General features: G+C 33.7%; 1 pseudogene; it reads left to right on the top strand.

The window, feature by feature from the left end:
- Window positions 1-6,651: 6,651 nt before the first annotated feature.
- LOC114204738 (ER membrane protein complex subunit 2 pseudogene) lies at window positions 6,652-7,554 on the top strand (annotated as a pseudogene).
- The last annotated feature ends 399 nt before the right edge of the window (window positions 7,555-7,953 follow it).

Raw genomic sequence — 7,953 nt, 5'->3', positions numbered from 1 at the left:
AATCTCATTTAAAAATCACAATATAATGAAGAATTGGACTCATTTCTATGACTGGGCTGGTATTGATGTACTCATTTATGTGACTTTTTTTTTTTTTTGCGCCACCTAAAAGTATAGGTCCAAACATGTAATTTGACAGATCCAAATGTGTAATTTGGGAAATGATCTCACTTCATCTTATTTTTCTGAAGATTATTTTTCCATCATGCAAATCTCAGTGGTTTTGGTCAAACTAAATACCTAAGTAAACTAAAACAGAGGGTAGACAGATTGGTAGTTTTTTTGACCTTCCCTGACTTTCTAAACTGAATGTTTTTCCTGCCTAGTTCAAAAATCTCCACCTGATACTTTTAGACATATTTAGTTCTATACAATTTCTTGTAGACCTACAAGTGGAATCTGCCAGAATATTCTTACCCTAACAGATTTTTGGATTTGGCTCCTTTTCTCCAGCCATATCCTGCTGTTCCTCATCCCTCTGTACGGCAGTTCTAGCAGTGCATTGAAGGGTTGCACCAAATGATGCACTGAAGGGAGAATAATTAAAGTCATTCAATTATTGAGTATTTATGGAGGATCAAATATGTGCCAGCAAAGGTGCTGTCTTATGGAGATGTAACACGGAACTTGACAAATATCAATCTGCTTTCACAAAAATCCAGTATCAAAAGGTATTGCTTTAATTTTCTCCTGAAATGTCAAACCATGGACAATGCAATGGATAGTTATGACCCAGAAAAAAGTAGGACATATGCTTTAATTTAATGGCTTATTTCCTAAGTATTTAAAAATATGAAAAAGTATGTAATTGCAAAATTTAGCTGTAAGAATATACATTGATGTTTCACATCTGATGACTATATAACCTTATTTTGTCAGTGTAAACCTAAAACCTCCTATTCAAAGGGAAAAATCTATTGGAAAGGAGATCAAACATAATTATCAAAAATAAACAACTGGTGATTGAAGTTAAACCTAAATAATAATGTCACAGCTACAACAGGTTGACTAATTGTCATATGAAAATATAGAGAGACATAGGCTAAATCAACTGAAAATTGGGAAGATAGGTTTGAGGTAGAGAAAGGAAGAGGCAGAAAGTTAGGATATTTTTAAGGCCTAGGTTGCCCAAGGGTTGCCTAGATTAGGGAACAGTTTAAATTTTAGAATCCTAGTAATTCCTTACAGTTTTTCAAGTAAGAAAAACAAATATTGTCTATTATTTAGTTAAAAATATTCCATTTACTCTTTCTGGTTGTAGACTCAGTAGCAAATAAGAATAAATCATTTCCACCCTCCAAGATCATGCACTATAGTAGGGAAGACAGCTACCACATACACAAGAACATACCAGTTGATAACCCTTCATTTTGAATGAATGTGTAGAGTAGACAAAAACAATTTTCTCATTTTCTTTTGAAATGTGAACCTTTTTGTTCAAATTTTTAATAACTTGAAAGCAAAGAACTTTTAAGAAAATCAATTATTTGCCACTAATGTTGTTGATGTCTGTGAAAAAAAAAACTATTTTCTTTATGTATTGACTTGGTAATATATTGGCTTATATGAAGACATGCTTTTTTCTGGTTTATGTTTTATTTCTAAATATTTATCACAAGATATTAGATAATTAAACATTTATTTCTCTCAGCTCGTTTTATTTGTATCATTTATCTTACCATGGTAACTCAGGATTTGATATCACTGTCTTGGTTTTCCATGGAGTTCCCATTACTGTCACAGAATACCCTAAACAATATAGAGAAGTACAAAATTGGAGTATGATTATCTGTCAGATATGACAAAATAGACATTCAAATGAGATTACTCTCCTATGATATTTTCTTAGTGTGTGTATGTGTGTGTGTTTAAGGAAATGTGCACTTATCACAGAGAGGGAAACCCATTTTTTTTTTAAAAAGCACATCCCATTGAATTCTTTAAAATTAAGCACATATTTTGAACCACCAAAGATCCCTGAATGAGAAAGTAGTTGCTCTTCGTGTTTAAACAATTGCATGCTGTGTTTTATAGCACTCAAAATATATTTCAAAAACGACTTCAGGAGTGGTGAGAGGAAACATGGTGTCAACTAACAGGAGTAAAGTGATAAAAAGTGTTGGATAGAGATGCCCCCAGTGTAGAAGGCTGGGATCTAATTGAATGGAAAGGGGAAAATGGTGTTATAACAAGTACTTACTGAAGAGTCTCCAAATTGTGTTAAAAAAAAAAAGGTAGATCACTTTGTTTTTTTATTTGTTTGTGTTGTTTTTGTTTCAATTTAGAAAACAAGAAAAATGGAGATACTAGGAATTAATATCTTTTTTAAGGTCATTGACTTCAACTCCTAAATTCTCTATTTTATTCTTTTACCTAATTATCTAAAATCTCCATAGAAAGAAGGATCCGGGGGACCTGGGTGGCTCAGTCAATTAAGTATCTACCTTCGCCTCAGATCATGATCCCATGGGATCAGAGCCCCATGGAGGGCTCCCTGCTCAGCGGGGAGCCTGCTTCTCCCTCTGCCTGCTGTCCCCCCTGCTTGTGCACACTCTCTCTCTGTAAAATAAATAAATAAAATCTAAAAAAAGAAAGAAAAGAAAGAAGGATCCAGTGACAAAAGTCATGGAATTAAATGTAGACTGCCATGTTAAAATAATAAAAACAGTTATCTCCTCAAAGTACTGGTTTTAGTTCCTTTGAGTATATACACAGAAGAGAGATTACTGGACCATATGGTAGTTCAATTTTAAATTATTTAAGTAACCTTCATACTGTTTTCTATAAGGGCTCTACCAATTTATGTTCTCATCAACAGTATACACAAGAGTTTCATTGCCTTCACAACACTCACTATATTTTATTTTATTTATTTTTAAGTTTTTGATAGTAGCTATTTTAACAGGTGTAAGGTGATCTATCATTGTGGTTTTGATTTGTGTTTCTCTGATGATTAGTGGAGTTGATCATATACCTGTTTCCATTTGTATGTAAATATGTGAGAGGGTATGTTCATTAGTTTGACTGTAATAATCATTTCATTATGTATATGTATAATGTCATGTTGTACACCTTAAATATATATAATTTTAAAATTAAATAATAGTTAAAAACATAAAAATAAGATAAAAAATAAAGACATTAATTATGTAAATAATGATATATTATCTCATTCCCATTGCAATTTACTGAGGAGTTTATGTAGGTCGTGTAATCCACTGAGGGTTTTATGTACATCATTATTTCATTTATTTTTCAAAATAACTGCATGAGGTTGATCTTAGTTCTATATCATCTGTGGAAGAATAGAATGTAAGGGTATTTTAAAAACTTGATTAAAAAAAAAAAGAAAGAAAAGAAACTTGATGTAGGCTCCGGAAAATTCAAGACACCAGAATAACTTTTTTGCCAGTGGATATTAGACGGGGTAAAATAACTAAACCCCTTTTCTGCTGTTTTTACATAAAGTGTTCCATGATCTATGTTTCTGGGTTAAAGATCCTCTGGTTAGATATCAAGCTTATTTTTTCCCAGAAAAAAAGCTAAGAATATTCCCTGAACTATGTTATTATTGTTTTTATTAGATATTACATCAGGCCCCAAATTTTTTGAAGGAATAATATCATACAGGGGTTGAGTCATAAATGTATTTGTTTCATAATATAAGCAAGGAATCCATTCAGCACAGGCTGTGACAGATATCCCTTCACTCAGAATGCTAAGCAGGATAGATGCTCTGGACTTTTATGAATATTTGGGGATTTCCTTTTCAGTCAGCAAGAACATCAGTGTGAAGTATTACTTGGCCCTACATTTAGTAAATAATTCATAGACAGGGAGGGCTTTATGTGAATATTAACTGGTCTCTGCCTCCCAGATTCCTGCAGATCCTAAACCTTTTGCCTAATGTCACAGAGATAACAATTTATTTTGAGAAAGAATTGAAACCAATATATATCTGAGAAAGGATTTGAATCAATGTCTCTACCTGAGTGATAAAGAAAAATAATGCTACCTAATATGTAATTAGATAATAAATATCTGATGACATGAGAAAAAGTGGCAAAGTAGGAAAGCAATTTTGTTTCTTCAGTTTTATTTAAAACTGTAATCTTTGTTGTAATAATCTTATAAGTCACTTTTTATATAATAAATGGTAGAATTCTTACAACAGATTTTTTAAAACAAACATTTAATGGAATTTGAATTGTGATTTTACCTGGTTTCTTGGATATTTCCATCAGGAAAAAAATATTGATATGCCCAGCTACAATTCATAAAATGCACTACAGCTCCCTGGCAGTAGAGATTGAAATGACAAAACCAATATTCAGAAAGGTGATAGCAATAACCAGACTCTGGATTAGAAATCCCCAATACTGTTCATTTTCCAGAAGCATTGGCATGGTGTAATCTTGGTTTGAGAGAGTAAGAGCAGCAGTGATGACCCTGGAATGGGTGAGAAAAGAGGAAGGAAAGAAATTTAATGTCCACAAACCAGAGAATGGAAGGTGATCAGAGAAAGAGCTATAGCAACAGCAACTCATTTGACGATTTGGTAGTAGACTATTGAGCAATGCAAAAGCAAGGAAGGGAGAGCTGGAAAAAATATCTAAAATACATAAGTTAATATCTTTAAATGTTTTTAGTTTAGGATGTTAATTCTTATGAGACAAAGAAAGTCACTTATTCTTGATTTGTGTCTCCTAAACCATCATTTCCCAAAATTTAGTGTGACTAAAAATGACTTGGAGAGCTTGGTAAAACAGAATCCTGGGCCCCACCCTCAAAGATTCTGAAGGAGTAGAACTTGAATGGGTGCAATAATTTGCATTTCTAGCCAAACATAGTTGATATTTTTGCTATTTATAGATGTAATAGTCAGAATGATCCCCTAAAGATGTATACATCTAATTCTTGGAATCTGTGAATACATTCTGTCACTTGGCAAAGGGGAATCAAGATTATAATGGAATTAAAGTTGCTAATCATTTCACCTTAAAGTGAAGGATAAAGGATATTATCTGGATTTATCCATGTGGACACAATGTAATCACAAAGATTCTAAAGTGGGGAAGATGGAGGTAGAAGAGTCAGAAAGAAAGAGATGACATCATGGGAAAGACTGAACTGGCCATCGTTAACATTGAAGAATAAAAGGTTAAGAAGAAAAAGAAGAAGATAACAGGAGAGGAAGAAAAGGGGAGTATGTCAGAGGGGGAGACGAACCATGAGAGATGATGGACTCTGAAAAACAAACTGAGGGTTCTAGAGGGGAGGGGGGTAGGGGGATGGGTTAGCCTGGTGATGGGTATTGAGGAGGGCACGTTCTGCATGGAGCACTGGGTGTTATGAACAAACAATGAATCATGGAACACTGCACCAAAAACTAATGATGTAATATATGGTGATTAACATAACAATAAAAAAATTAAAAAATAAAAAAAAAAAAAAAAGGTTAAGGATCCAAGGAATATGGGCAGCCTGTAGAGCTAGGAAAGGCAAGGAAATGGATTCTTCTCTAGAGCCTCCAGAAAGGAATGCATCCCTGCCAGCACCTTGATTTTAGCACGTTCCTTAAAAGAGAGAACAACAAGACTTTAGAATCCATAGTAGGTTTTTCTATCTTTCTAGTAGTGTCAATATGTTAGGCAGCATGTTATAATATTTTAAATAATTATTAGAAAATAATTCCTTTAGATTCATGTCAAAAAGATTTGGTATGCATATAAATGTCATTGAGAAAAAAATTAAAGTAATTTGCAGTAGAGGTTATGTATGTATCTTTCTTAGATCTACTGTCATTCTGATCTTGGAAAGTTGAACAATATCTAGAATCAATAAATCATAGGAAGGTTGATCTGGTTTGGAATGAAGGGCCAAGAAAAAAGAGAAAATTGTTTAACAAGCACCTATAACCTATTGATCAGATGCTATTCATCTATTCACTGTTCATTATCTTAGTGAACAAATGCGTATTGAATGTCTATTACATGCTAAGAATTCAGGAACTATTTTATGAGATTGAGGAGGGAGAGTTAAAAATAGAGGACAAAATTTCTATACGAAGACATCTTATATTCAAATAAAGGATACAGATATTAAAACATATTGATTGAAATGTAAAGGATCTTAATAGTGATTAATGGAAAAAATAATTCAGGGATGATGGTATAGGAAATAAGAATGTTTATTTTTAAAATACTTTTGTTAGGAAAAACAACTCCAACAGAAATCATATTAGAATAAATACAGAAATTAAGTTTGGGAATAAACCATGTAGATAACTGGGGAAATCGAGTTTCATTAAAGAGAAAAACCTATACTAATACCCTGAGTTGCATTCATTCCTGCAGTTTTCTAGTAAAAAAACAGAAGATTGATAAGGAAAAAGACAGAGCAAGTGAGAGTCTGAGAAGTAGAAAGACACCTGAGAGATAATGAAAGGTCAGTTGATGTAAGGTCTTGTCAAACAGTATAAAGACTTTGGTGGAAAGTCCTTGACATAGAAATTCAATTAAGGATTTTGAATGGAGAAATAGCATATATAAGGATCTTCTCTGGATGTTTCATTGAGAATAAATTAAAGGGGAAGAAAAATTGAAGCTGGGAGGCAGGTTAAAATGTCATTGAATAGCCCTGCCTCCAGGTTCTGAGAAGATGGCGAAGGTCTCAGAGCTTTACGATGTCACTTGGGAAGAAATGCGAGATAAAATGAGAAAATGGAGAGAAGAAAACTCACGAAACAGTGAGCAAATTGTGGAAGTTGGAGAGGAATTAATTAATGAATATACTTCTAAGCTTGGAGATGATATTTGGATCATATATGAGCAAGTGATGATTGCAGCCCTAGACTATGGTCGAGATGACTTGGCATTGTTTTGTCTTCGGGAGTTGAGAAGACAGTTCCCTGGCAGTCACAGAGTCAAGAGACTAACTGGCATGAGATTTGAGGCCATGGAAAGATATGATGATGCTATACAACTATATGATAGAATTTTACAAGAAGATCCAACTAACACTGCTGCAAGAAAGCGTAAGATTGCCATTCGAAAAGCCCGGGGGAAAAATGTGGAGGCCATTCGGGAACTGAATGAGTATCTGGAACAATTTGTTGGGGACCAAGAAGCTTGGCATGAACTTGCAGAACTTTATATCAATGAACATGACTATGCTAAAGTAGCCTTTTGTTTAGAGGAGCTAATGATGACTAATCCACACAACCACTTATACTGTCAGCAGTATGCTGAAGTTAAATATACCCAGGGTGGACTTGAAAACCTTGAACTTTCAAGAAAGTATTTTGCTCAGGCACTGAAACTGAACAACAGAAATATGAGAGCTTTGTTTGGGTTTTACGTGTCGGCAAGTCATATTGCTTCTAATCCAAAAGCAAGTGCAAAAACAAAAAAGGACAACATGAAATATGCTAGTTGGGCAGCTAGTCAAATAAAAAGAGCTTATCAGTTTGCAGGTCTAAGTAAGAAGGAAACCAAATACTCTCTTAAGGCAGTTGAAGACATGTTGGAAACACTGCAGATCACCCAACCTTAAGGTTTCAAACTCTTTCACATTACATTTCACAACTGCACAATTGAACTTGCTGGCCTGTGACTACTAAATGCCTAATGCTATTTATATTCTAATTTTTTGTTAAGAGGGCAATTGTAAAGAATGTTTATGTAGACCTAAAAATGCCTTTTATTGCTAAGCAGGAAGATGGAGAAAGTCCACAGAAGAGAGATTTAACAAGATTCATATTGATTGTACATCATTCTCTTCATAGCACACATATATAACTTCTTTTAAACCACAACCTGATGTAGAAATCCCATAAATAAATCATGTGATTTATTCAACTTGCAAAAAAAATGTCATTGAATAATCTAATGGGAATGTGATGGTAGCTTGGACAAGATTTTAGTATTGACAGTAGTTATATATGGTTGGATT

Source organism: Eumetopias jubatus, unplaced genomic scaffold (assembly GCF_037043125.1).
Source record: "Eumetopias jubatus isolate StellerSeaLion01/CBP00866 unplaced genomic scaffold, mEumJub1_p1.0 scaffold_5, whole genome shotgun sequence".
NCBI classification, from domain to species: Eukaryota; Metazoa; Chordata; class Mammalia; order Carnivora; family Otariidae; genus Eumetopias; species Eumetopias jubatus.
This window is presented reverse-complemented; position numbering and strand designations above follow the sequence as displayed.